Here is a 13,718-nt window from a genome sequence, read left to right as displayed (position 1 = left end):
TACTTTGCCATTCTCTCACTTCATTTACTCCAGAGCAGACCAGCAACCTGAGCAAAATCTAGCCTCAGGGCCTGCTTGCTTCTCACTGTTCAAAATAGACCACCCTGCCCACGAAAAAGGTGGAGTGTGTGGTTGCAAAACTTGGCGGCAGCCGGATGTCTCCCTTTCATTTAGAGCAGGTATCCCCAAGCTGGTCCATGGTACACCAGTGGTCCACAAGCTTCATTCAGGTGGTCCATGGCGCATTGGTGGTTGAAGACAAGAGATGGCACACTCATCACATTAAATATCCATACTCATTTTTATTGCATTTTTATTGCTTCTTTTATTTCTTATATTGTATTGTATTGTGTTACAATTAGAATGCAATGAAAGAAATAAAAATACAACTAAAACTCATATAGCATCTAGCACAGCACATTGCAGTTGCTACAACAGGCAGAAACATTATTAAGTAGCCCACCAAGATCTTCAGCAAGGTTCAAATGGTCCATGGTGGAGGGAGTTTGGAAACCATTGTTTTTGTGACAGCACCACAACAAAGAGTTTAGGGGCACCTTAATTAGCAACACATTTATTATAGCAATTGTGATTTAGACTAACTACTGTGTCTGGAAGCCAGGTTTTTGTCCACTATAGAGCTTCTACCACATATATAAATTAGATTTAAGATTCCCCAAGAAACTTGGGGGGGGAGGGTTGTTTGCATTGCAATAATGGACACCTCTGTGGTGTCCATTCCTTGTTGTCTTCATTCCTTGCTGAAATGCCCCCCTTACCCCCCCCCCGTTGCAAGACTGGGCATTTTAATTTATTTTATTTCGCAAAAGTTATACAATGCTTGATTGTAAATCGAATCCCCATGTCACTTACAAAAAACTAAAACAAAATTAAAATAATAAGTTAAGCTAAAAACAGATTAAACTTATACATGTCTGAACAAAAAAAATGTTTCTAGCAGGCTTTGAAAACAATAAAGTGGAGATACCTGCCTTATGTCAGTAGACATGGAGTTCCAAAGTATGGGTGCCAGCACAGTAAAAGTCTGATTTCTTATAAGTACAGAACAAATGGCACTATCTCATGGCCAGTTGCACAGATCAAAGCGGTTCACTGGACATGTCCCAGGCCGTCCCTCAGAGTCTCAAAGTAACTTATTCTGGAAAATTCCCATGGACTTTATTGGAATGACTAAGTGTTTTAAGGATCACAACTGTACCTCTACCTACAGGAGGAGATCTGTAAAGTGTCCCGTGTTTACTTGGCAATAAGTCTCAATTAGTTAATTTAGACTTGATCTCTAGTAACTTTGCTTTCTTCCTAATTTTTAGCACTAGTTCCCAACTTCAGCTTGCCAGCCCATAATATGCACAGTGCATTCAAGTAAGAATCATTCCCCCCACCCCGTCCCAAAATACTATTAAAGAAGGTGGGAAGCAATTAAATGATCTCAAAATATTTTAAACTCCTTTTGAGTTTGTTTGGGAGTAAGATGTCTAGCGATTTTGTTTTTTGTGTTATTAAATTTCAGTATCACAGTTGGCTTTTCTAAGCTACGAAGGAATGCAAAGTGTCTGCCATGTTCCCTCCCCCTAGATGTTAAGAACAATTTTTCTGAATTCTGACATTCAGGGAAAATTGCACTAGATTTGAAAAGCAGACTATTCCCAAGAGAAAGGCTGGTAAAGATGATTTTTTTTACTTATATGAGAAGAGATGTGGCAGTAGCAGTTTTTTTATTTCTTTACTCAATGAATTCTTCCATTTTGTGTAATTTCTGGGAATAAGAAGTTCTATCAGTAATAGGTTTTACTCGTTAATGACAGTTAATGTACACAGTTAAACACAGGCTATCATATCTAAAAGCTCTGGCAAGACACTCTGCTACAATTCTGTCTTCTTTTAAGTCTGGGCGTTTATTTTTCTGGGTTTGCTAAAGAGAAAGCCTTGTGACCCATGTCTTAAGGATAAATTGCTAGCCTCATTGATTACATTTCTCAAAGACATGGTGTAATATATTATTATGTATTACACACACATACATATTTTCACAAGCAAAACTGGTGGGACCTTGCCCCCCATGTATCTTAAAACATGCAGCTGATACTTTTAATGCCATATCACTTCACCACTTTACTCAAGGGATATATGTGTCAACTTGATCCCTTTGAGCTGGAGAACCTGCTCCTAGGAGTGCCGCACAGTGTCCATTCTGTTTGTCAGGAGTCGTGCTTGCAGTGGGGCAGCACTAACACCCTGCTGCTGACAGTAGGCTAGTGCCGCCACTGTATTCTGTTAAGTGCCTTTTGAAAGCATTTCTGTTTCAACAGGACTACTCAGACACATGACTAGTTACATGTTTGATTCTGTTTTATTGTTTTTTGATGTTTTAACAATTTTTAAATTATTTGCTTATGTCTTCATTTTTAATTGTGTTTTTGTTACAGATCCCTTGGGAGGAAGGGTAGGATATAATTTGGATACATAAATAATAAAATAAATCTGCATGCTTGACTTGTGATCATTGGTCATCAGTGCACTTAAAATGTTGCCCGATTCCTTATACCCCTGTCTGGCCTTTGCAATCTGCCACTGAAGCCCATCTGATGGTGTTTGGCAGTGTCAATTGAACCTTAACACAAAATTATGCTTTAAGTGTGGGGCCATCGGGATTATGGAACTCTTTAGCTAGAGAAATCAAGTCGGCATCTGTAATGAGCTTCAGGTGTCAACTTAAAACTTGGTTATTTCAGCAAGCATTTATAAAATGATTTCTTGTTTTTATAACCTTCAGATACCCATTTTTCTTTTTCTTTAATGTATTCTGATAGATTTTATTAGTCATACTGTTTTGTTTTTAATTGTGATTCCGTCTGCCTCACAAATATATTCTCTGGAATAGAAATGGACAAGTTATAATAATCTCAACAATGGGAAACAAATCTGAAGCTTTCAATGCAGCAATCATTGTAGAAATGGAAACCTAAAACCATTTGTAACATTTGCAAGAGAAATAAATGCTAGATAATAATAAAATCAGGTTGGCCTATCCACCATTGGATGAGTCCTCATAACATCTTGCCACATTTTGTGTAAGCAGCTTACCTAACTGAATATGTCATAGTTCTCAACTTTTCCCTTTTCTTGCGAGGAATCCTATTTGGAATAAGGGAATTTCCCTTTAAAAAGGGAAACGTTGACAGCTATGCAGTAGGGCACTAGTTAGATGACTCTTGAAGACCAGCTGTATATGTGTGAAGAAAACAAGATTAAAGTGGTAGTATACTGTATATTGAAGGCTTTGAAATATTTCGAAGAATAATCATTTCAAAAGGAAGAACAATTTTGTTTTGCTCCACCCCTGTTCTTTGCTCTTTATCTGAGGCATATAGAGTTGGCATAAATCAGATGCACTCCGGATGTAGAACCACCATGATCAGCCTTGCTAGAGGGATGGTTACCATAGTAGGGGGATTTCCTAAGGAGATGTCCACTACTCTGTATCAGAGTTTAGGAGTCTCCTGGGAAAAGTTCTAATTCCTTGGAGAAGGAACTCAACAAAGTGTGTCGCTTTTCCTTGGTGACGACAGTTGACTCCAGTTGACTAATTGGCCTTTTGGCTATTGGCAATATTACTTTGCAATAAGTTTGAACGTGTTTTTCCTTCATTTAGGATTGTGCATGACAAAGGCTGTGAATTATTGTTTCAAGGAGATGCACTGCAATTTTATAGAGTTCAGTTTGTCGTTCAGTAAACATTCTTCCTTTGTTATAGTGGATGTGTTAGAGATTCAAGGCCTCAGCAGTGGGAGATATTATTTGCCCTTTCTATGAATAGTCACATTAAAAAAAAATAAAAAATAAAGCCTCTCACTCTTTTTTTCCTTAGGGAAACATTTTTTTAATGCAGGCACTGATAACCAGTTGCTCAGTATTAAGTGAACCTGTCTGTCTGCAGCTTCCAGTGTTCTGGCCAGTGAGTGTAAAGCAACAAGGATGACTGACAAGCACATGGCCACTTGGCATTAATTTCAAAAAAATATAAACATGATTTAACAAATTAAGGGTGCAAACCTATGATCCCTGGAAGGGCATCCCAGGGACCAGGAGGCAGATTGGCTCTACCTTTTTAGCATCAGAAACAGAGCTAGGATGTTGAAGAGGGAGATCCACTCCAACTCTGCTGGCTCCTCCAAAGTCATGGTAGGAGGCAGCTTGGATCCCAAGGATCAGAAGCACCTCCCACCCAGGTCCAACAATGCAAAGCCCAAACTGGGGGGAAGTGGATACACAATCCTGAGTGAGTCTAAATCCCTCTCTTTCCCCTGCATAAAAACAAAACAAAACCCAGAGTAATATAAGAGTGTTCCTCTGTCTTTACTTCAAATATTCCATCCTGCCAGCTTGAGCCAGGCTTAATAAAGGATAAGACAGTAGAAGAGCCTTGTTCTCATCCCCCACCTTCACCACTTTAGGGTTACAGTCCCCTAAGCTTTTAACAGATGAGGGTATTGGGATTTAGTTTTTTGCTGTTTCCCGTTGATGATCACCGCCACCACCACAATGCCCTTGTAACTATCCAGATAGTAAACATCCTCATTTAAGGTCCAATGTGCACAATGAACCAAGATACGTCCTTCTCTGCTATGGCTCCTTGTCTGTGGGATGCTATCTCCATGGAAGGCTTAAGTGGCACCAACTTTGTTTACTTTTCAACACCAGGTGGAATATTTTTTTGTTCTACAAGACTTCTTAGTGTTTTTTACTTTTCAATTTTATCAGGTTCTGTTTTTTAATCTTCCACTCCTTCCATTGTTGTAATACCAAACTTTTGGCTGCCAAGAAGGCATACAAAGCCCAGTTATGTTGCTCCTCCATGAAGGCCCACAGCGCTGGAACATATTGAGTATATGTAGCCTGAGCATCCAAGAATTTTATGTATTTTTCCAGGATCAAGGTGATACAGACAATGACTTCGGTCCAGAACAGTGCCACTATAGGGCATGACCAGACCATATGCTTCAGTGCCTCCCCTGGTGTGCCACAGTGACACGCCTGAGAAGTGATGAGGCGTGCCTGAAAGACACATCTTTGCTGAATTAGGTATAATCAGAGGGCTATGGAATCTATGGCCTTTTAACTATGTTGTATACAGGAGGTATTGGGGTTTTTTTGTTCTTATGTTGTGTAGTTTTGTGTTTTTATATTGTAAACTGCCCTGCAATTTTCAGATGAAGGATGGTATAGAAATTAAATAAATAAATAAACAACAACAAAAACATATACAGTGGTACCTCGGGTTACATATGCTTCAGGTTACATACGCTTCAGGTTACAGACTCCGCTAACCCAGAAATAGTGCTTCAGGTTAAGAACTTGGCTTCAGGATGAGAATAGAAATCATGCTCCAGCAGCATGGTGGCAGCAGGAGGCCCCATTAGCTAAAGTGGTGTTTCAGTTTAAGAACAGTTTCAGGTTAAGAACGGATCTCCGGAACGAATTAAGTACTTAACCCGAGGTACCACTGTAAAAACCCTATAGAGGTGGAAACACTTTACCATTGTTCCAAGTGCACAGGACAGTCCAGCAGCCTGCTCCCCTCCTCCCTTGGGCCACTCGTGCCAAATTTCCCGTTACTGGGTTGGGAGAAGCTTGACTGAAAGGGAGATTTAGTACTCTGCCACCAGATTAATTGTGAAATAATTTAAATGTCTTAGATAAAGATGGCTTCAAGCAAAGCTGCATATCCATGAATCTTCTGTGCTATTTGGCTGAAAGGTTCACGTGTTTCTCTTTTCAGAACTGGAAGCTTTTCATCTTCAAGGCCGAACCTTTCACATTCCCCTCTCACTTAGGAGATCATGTGTGAATGAATGGCCATGTAACCTGTATTCTTAAGGGACTGGATTCTGACAGTTCTTGCACCTCTTCAGCCTTTTAAAAAAGAAAAAGTAACAGAAAATAAAAAAGAGCCAGTGTTCCCCCCCCCTGCCCTTTTAAATTGGTTGCAATGAGCTTAGTAATTAACTTTAATTATCTCCTATTATCTTGCGATGCCAGTGAGATGCCAAGCAGCAATTGTCAGTGGATGCTGGATTGGACTGTTGCAAAATCTTTGGGAGGCTCCCAGATTCTTTCCATCCCAAGCCAGGGGCGCAGACTGCAGGAGCCCTGAGTAGGGCGTAAGTTAGGTTACAAAGGATGCCATTAAAGACCAGCTCATACACAGGCAAGGGAGAAGCTCCTTCGCTGGCTTATCAGGCGTATATGTTAGCAGCAGCAGCAAGACTTTAAAAATGCATGCACAAGACATTCAGAGATGTATAATCCTATATTTTAAGTATAATATTTGTTGACAGCCGTTTGCAAGTTCCAAAAGTGGATTAAAAAACATCTATCAATGGTTGTTACCCATTCTATGTTCAATCTTAGTTGCTGTGTTTTATGTTTTTATTCTGCTCTGAAGGATTTTGCTGCTTTTAGTGCCCTCTTGAATCTTTTTCTTTTAAAAGCTGATTCTACTTATTACATTTTGAAATTGTGTAAGCCACCCAGGAAATTTGATTGGAGGGTGGGGTATAAATCCCTTTATGGTGCAATCCTATACATGTTTACTCTGAATATGTTGTTGTTGTTGTTCACTGAATTTATATATGGCCCTAGACCCGGAGGTCTCTTCAGCAGAGCTTCCTCACAGAGAAGTCTGCATAGGATTGCAGGCTCATTCATGCATCAAATGGTTGCAGTTCAGTTCATTTAGGAACTGTTTACATGTGTGTGTGTGGGGGGAGAGAGCTGACAAAAAAAATCACATCTGGCAACCAATGTGCCCCTTTCATTTTAGATAGTACATGGGTAAAGGTAAAGATAAAGGGACCCCTGATCATTAGGTCCAGTCGCGGACAATTCTGGGGTTGCGACGCTCATCTCGCTTTATTGGCCGAGGAAGCCAGCGTACAGCTTCCGGGTCATGTGGCCAGCATGACTAAGCCGCTTCTGGCAGAACCAGAGCCGCGCACAGAAACGCCGTTTACCTTCCCACCGGAGCAGTACCTATTTATCTACTTGCACTTTGACGTGCTTTCGAACTGGTAGGTTGGCAGGAGCAGAGACCAAGCAATGGGAGCTCACCCCGTCGCAGGGATTTGAACCGCCGACCTTCTGATCAGCAAGTCTTGGGCTCTGTGGTTTAACCCACAGCACCACCCGCGTCCCAGTACATGGGTTGTTGTTGTTGTTCTTTAGTCGTTTAGTCGTGTCCGACTCTTCGTGACCCCCTGGACCAGAGCACGCCAGGCACTTCTGTCTTCCACTGCCTCCCGCAGTTTGGTCAAACTCATGCTGGTAGCTTCAAGAACACTGTCCCACCATCTCGTTCTCTGTCGTCCCCTTTTCCTTGTGCCCTCAGTCTTTCCCAACTTCAGGGTCTTTTCCAGGGAGTCTTCTCTTCTCATGAGGTGGCCAAAGTATTGGAGTCTCAGCTTCACGATCTGTCCTTCCAGTGAGCACTCAGGGTTGATTTCCTTAAGAATGGATAGGTTTGATCTTCTTGCAGTCCATGGGACTCTCAAGAGTCTCCTCCAGCACCAGAATTCAAAAGCATCCATTCTTCGGCGATCAGCCTTCTGTATGGTCCAGCTCTCACTTCCATACATCACTACTGGGAAAACCATAGCTTTTACTATACGGACCAAGTAAATGGGTAGATGAGTCTAAAGAGCCTGGGACACAAATTTTCACAGCCCTCTAGCAGCTGTTGGGGCTCATTTACCAGAAGTAATGTATTTAGCATCCACTCTGGAAGTGTATACTCGATTCTGACCAATTTTAGCCTCCTAGAACAAAATATATATCAGGATTAATCCCCCCCCAAAAAATATATATATATATAATGCAACCATAGAATCATAGAATTGTACAGTTGGAAGGGACCCCAAAGGGTCATCTAGCCCACCCCACTGCAAATATGACAATAAAACCTTCAAACACGAGAGAAAAGAGAATGCTTCCATTTCAGAGAGAGAAACACCCCTCCCACTGTATATAGGTCTCATGATTCACACTGTCACTGAAGAGAAAAAAATGTAGATAAACTGTCTCATCTGGGCCTGAGTGTTATGTATAATCATCTGGAAGCTAAGGCCCGAAAAAGACCCAATATGGAGGCCAAATGGCCAAAATATTGGGAAATATTAGAAAAAGATGGAGACAATTGGAAATTGCAGAGTTTGGAGAAAATGAAGGATAAAGTGCGAGACTGGTTACATTACGCTCAGATTAAAGAAGTTTTTAAAAATGACAGAAAGTTAGGGTTCCAGGTGGAGAAATCGAAATTGGAAACAGAATTGCTAGAACCAAAGTCTAAGGTACTATCTAGAATGTACAACTTGCTGTTAAAATGGAATACACAAGACGAAACGGTTAAATCGGCCATGATAAAATGGGCACAGGACATTGGGCATAACATTATGTTTGAGGACTGGGAAAGGTTGTGGACCACTGGGTTGAACTTCACCGCATGTAATGCTCTGAAGGAAAATGTAATGAAAATGATGTATAGGTGGTACATGACCCCAGTTAAACTTGCCAAAATATATCATTCGTCTGACAATAAATGTTGGAAATGTAAGGAAAGTGAAGGAACGTTCTTTCATCTCTGGTGGACTTGCCCTAAAGTGAAGGCCTTCTGGGAAATGATATATAATGAGTTGAAAAAGGTATTTAAGTATACCTTCACTAAGAAACCAGAGGCCTTCCTTCTGGGTATTGTCGGCCAGAGGGTGTTAAAGAAGGACCGAACATTTTTTCTGTACGCAACAACGGCAGCAAGGATACTTATCGCCAAGAACTGGAAAACGCAAGATTTACCCACATTGGAAGAGTGGCAGATGCAGCTGATGGACTATATGCAATTGGCCGAGATGACTGGCAGAATCCGAGACCTGGGAGAAGAGAGGATTGAGGAAGACTGGAAGAAATTTAAGATGTATTTACAAAAACATTGTAATTTGTTTGAATGTTAAGAAGGATGCTAGATTATAAATAATTGGCCACCACTAAATTAGATCTGAATTTGATTATAAGTGAGGTTAAAGAAAACACAAACCTTTTGGAGAATTACTAGATTGTATTTAAATGAGTGGATACAAGATTGTAAACAAGTTGATAATTTGCTTGGAAAAACTTTTTAACGATGTAAGTGGGAGCGGGAGACGTGAGGGAGTCCAAAGAAGTGATGAAACCACGTTTTGATATAAGTAATGTTGTTTATTATTTGGGTATTTGTATCAAAAAACTTTAATAAATATTTATTAAAAAAAAATGAGTGTTATGTATAATCAAATGCAAAAAGTATCAGCTACAGGAACAAATGTACTGTGTAAACAATACAAGGAAAACTGTATGTGTCTGCCCAAATGGTGTCCTAATAATAATACAGTAATAATAATATACCCCGCTCTTCTGACGGGGTTGCCCCAGCCACTCTGGGTGGCTTCCAACACATATGGTATAAAAACATTAAAAAAACTTCCCGATACAGTACTGGGCTGCCTTTAGATGTCTTCTAAAAGTTGTATAGTTCTTTATCCCTGTAACATCTGATGTAAGGCTGTCCCACAGGGAGGGTGCCACTACCGAGAAGGCCCTCTGCCTGGTTGCCTGTAGCTTCACTTCTCACAGTCAGGGAACCACAGGAGGGCCGTCAGAGGTGGACCTCATTGTCTGAGGTGGATGGTGGTGGTGGAGATGCTCCTTCATGTCTGCAGGGCTGAGGTCATTGAGCGTTATAAAGGTCAGTACCAACATGTTGAATTGTGCTTGGGAACATACTGGGAGTCAGTGTGGAGCCCTTAGGCCTGGTATTATATGGTCCTGGTAGCTGCTGCATTCTGGATTAGTCGTAGTTTCTTAGCCACCTTCAAAGGTAGCTCCACATAGAGCGTGTTGCTGTAGTCCAAGCGGGAGATAACCGGGGCATGTACCACTCTGGCAAGACAATGCTCAGGCAGGTAGGGTCTCAGTTGGCATCCAGATGGAGCTGGCAGACAGCTGTCCTGGACACAGAATTAACTTGGTCCTTCAGTGGCACAGTTACTCCATTCAGGACCAGGATTAAAATGAACCATGGAAGTGGGGGAAGGGAAGTTGATGTTAAATGTGTTGTTTGTGCTTCAGTGAATGTGAATGTAGAAAACCTGTAAAAGTGACAATTGTGTGTGCGTAGGGCAGCAGTAGTGTGGAGAAGCATCGTGGAACAAATTAAAACAAATTAAATCCATGACTAATACACTATTATTGAGTCAAGAACATGTTGCAGAATACACCCGCAATAAAACACCAGTCTGAAGGAGCCCTTCCTCACCCACCTTACCCACTGTATTCTCACAACAACCTGCAGGTAGGTTAGGCCAAGATGAAGCAGTGAAATTCCTGCTCAGGCATGAACCTGGATCTCTCCAGCCTCAGTCTGGCACACAAACCATTATGACACGCTGACTCTCATTTGCATTCTGTGTCATCTTTTGAGAGGTGAGACAGGGTCTGGATTTTGCAAGGTGTATTTTCACAATCCCTGGCAAAACTGGGACCTGGCTTTCAGGCTCTAGCATATATTACACATCATTCATCATTATTGCCTTAAGTCATTTCCCATCGAGCAGCTGCTTTCAAATCAGTCTCCATCAATAATGCCCAAACTATATGCCAGGGCATACCTAAGTATTCTGCAAGGGAACAACTTTTGCCCTCCAAGAAATAAATAATGTAAATATGATAAAGAACTTTTTTTAAAAATACACCAAACTGCCCCAAAGTAAAGTGCTGGGATGAATGAAAAGCAACTAAGCAGAGGAACGCAAAAGCCATAGGGCTGTTTGCCTTGATTTAAAGCCAGTTCATGGACTGGGAATTGGCTCATGTTAGAGATGTAACTGCCTGTATTTTGCGTAAGAGTGATGCTTGGAAAGGAGAAAGAACAAAGAGTCTTGTGGAGGCATATTCCTGATAGATTCATTGTAAAACAAGCTTTTGTGAACTATAGTGAGGTCTCATGACTTACAAACCTGTTCATCAGTGTGGAGGAGCCTGGGGCCCAAATGTCACCAGCGCCAAACCTCACTGTCTGGTCCTTCAAACTTTCCCTAGGCCACCCCTTTCACTGCCTGTGCTATGCCCTCCCCCCAGGGGGTTTTGTTTGGCGGGAATGTATCGCTTGGGTAGAAGACAGAGGGGGGGGTGTTTGTCCATTCGTGTGAGAAACTGGCCTACTGCACAATGGTAAAATCTACATTTGATCCTCCACCCACTTCTGCCTCTTCCTCTGCTGGGATGCAACCCTTGTAAGGTTACTCGGGAACGTGGCCTCTGGCCTGAAAAAAATTACCCATCTCTCTGCTATTGATTAAGCCTATGGCTAAGATTAGCTGAGACAGAAAATCTTAGGGTATCAGTTGAGAGAAGGGGGGAAAGAAAGAAGAACCCAACCTAAAGCCAGACAAATAAAGGAAACTGGTTTGCTCAAGCCAGTGGCATGGGGGGGGGGGGGAGAGAGTGATGGTTGTTCCGGGTGCAAAATTGTTAGGGGCACAAAATTTCCATACCCGGTGCTGCCTCACTACAGCTGTATGCTTCCGCCACTAGGCTCCATTGAAAATGGCTTCTTTGTGTGAACCAGAAGTGACCTCTCCAGACAACGGAACAATTCTTTTTTTATCTCTGTGGCTGCAATCTCCAGGGTGACATGTACACCATTAGGCAGTTGAATGTGCATGCATATTTTGTCTGTTTCCATCCTTCCCCCCCACCCCCACGGCCCTGGGCCCTGGTAACCCACGCTATGCCACTGGCTCAAGCCCCTAACAGGTTATAACAAAGTATCCTGGAGTAGGGAAATTAGGGTTCAGAAGGGGCCTCTCATGATCTCAAGGAGGATGTTTCAGGAGAAAGAAAACAATGCCTTCCCACTTCTGCCCCACAACCCAGGCCATCTAGCAATAAAAATGCTCAGGCTCCATGCAAGAAACCCCTCATCACTATAGAATTTATGGGAGAGGGGGTAAGAGGGTCAAAGGGTGTAATTTTCCAGCCAAATGAGATTAGAAACTGTTTCCAGAAATATTTTAAACAATTATATGCACAAGGGCCTCAGAACGAAATGGACATTGACCGTTTTTTGAAGTCAAATGGATTACAAAAGATACCACAAGAAAGTAAACTAAAGTTGAATTGTAAAATATCTGACCAGGAAATAGAAGGTGCCATTCAAAACATGCAACTGGGCAAGTCTCCGGGACCGGATGGGCTGACTTCCAGATATTATAAAGCTTTGAAGGAGTGGTTATTACAACCATTGAAGGAAGTCTGCAATGAGATTTTGGAGGGGAAAAAAGCACCAGAATCGTGGAAAGAAGCATACATTACACATATACCAAAGACAGAGACTGAAAAGACTCAACTTAAGAACTACCGCCCTATCTCGTTATTAAATGTGGATTACAAAATATTTGCTGACATTTTGGCTAAGAGACTTAAAAAAGTATTGATGGAAGAGATTCATAGAGACCAAGCGGGCTTTCTCCCAAGAAGACACTTGTCAGATAACGTAAGGAACGTAATTGACATTTTGGAGAAATTAGAAGTAAATTTAAATGCTAAAGCAGTTTTGATTTTCGTGGACGCGGAGAAAGCCATTGACAACATTTCTTGGAGTTTTATGAGGAAAAATCTCCAGGGGATGGGGGTAGGCCAAGGATTTGAAAATGGTATAAGTGCAATATACTCTGAACAAAAAGCAAAGTTAATTGTAAACAATGTGGTTACGGAGGAATTTAAGATAGAAAAAGGGACACGTAAGGGGTGCCCAATTTCCCCACTACTTTTTATATCAGTCTTGGAGGTTTTGCTGAACATGATTAGAAGAGACCAGTTGGTTAAAGGTATACAGGTCGGAGCCAAACAATACAAACTGAGAGCATTTGCAGATGACCTAGTACTTACATTACAAGAGCCAGAATCTAGTACGAAAAGAGTTTTAGAATTAATTCAAGAGTTTGGTCAAGTAGCAGGATTCAAATTGAATAAGTTAAAAACCAAGGTATTGGAGAAAAATCTAACACCTATTGAAAGGGAGAGGTTTCAGAATGAGACAGGTCTAACTGTGGTTAAGAAAGTCAAATATTTGGGGATCAACATGACAGCTAAAAATGTGAATTTGTTTAAAGATAATTATGAGAAATGTTGGACAGAAGTAAAAAGGGATTTGGAAATTTGGTCAAACTTGAAGCTTTCCTTGTTGGGGCGAATTGCAGCTATAAAGATGAATGTATTGCCTAGAATGTTATTCTTATTCCAAACATTGCAAATAGTTGATAAGATGGATTGTTTTAAGAAGTGGCAGAAAGATATCTCTAAATTTGTCTGGCAGGGCAAGAAGCCTAGAATAAAATTTAAGATATTTACTGATGCTAAAGAAAGGGGTGGATTTGCCCTGCCAGACTTTCAACTATATTATGAAGCAGCAGCTTTCTGCTGGTTGAAAGATTGGCTACCTCTGGAGAATACAGATATTTTGGACTTAGAAGGTTTTAACAATACTTTTGGGTGGCATGCTTACTTGTGGTACGACAAGGTTAAAGCTCATAAAGCTTTTAAAAATCATATTGTCAGGAAAGCACTGTACAATGTCTGGATTAAGTATAAGGATTTGTTGGAAAACAAAA

At 41.2% G+C, this 13,718-nt stretch overlaps 1 long non-coding RNA gene across 1 annotated transcript; it reads right to left on the bottom strand.

The window, feature by feature from the left end:
* Positions 1–5,688: 5,688 nt before the first annotated feature.
* Positions 5,689–12,077, bottom strand: LOC310832030. The gene is made up of 2 exons (XR_014558111.1): positions 10,368–12,077; positions 5,689–5,934 (listed from the first exon to the last, which is right to left on the bottom strand). It is a non-coding gene; the product is annotated as an uncharacterized lncRNA (long non-coding RNA).
* Positions 12,078–13,718: the final 1,641 nt, after the last annotated feature.

This window comes from Podarcis gaigeae (assembly GCF_964106915.1).
Source record: "Podarcis gaigeae genome assembly, chromosome: 15".
Classification (NCBI taxonomy): Eukaryota; Metazoa; Chordata; class Lepidosauria; order Squamata; family Lacertidae; genus Podarcis; species Podarcis gaigeae.
Note: the sequence above shows the minus strand (reverse complement) of the source record. Positions and strands in the feature narration are given on the sequence as shown.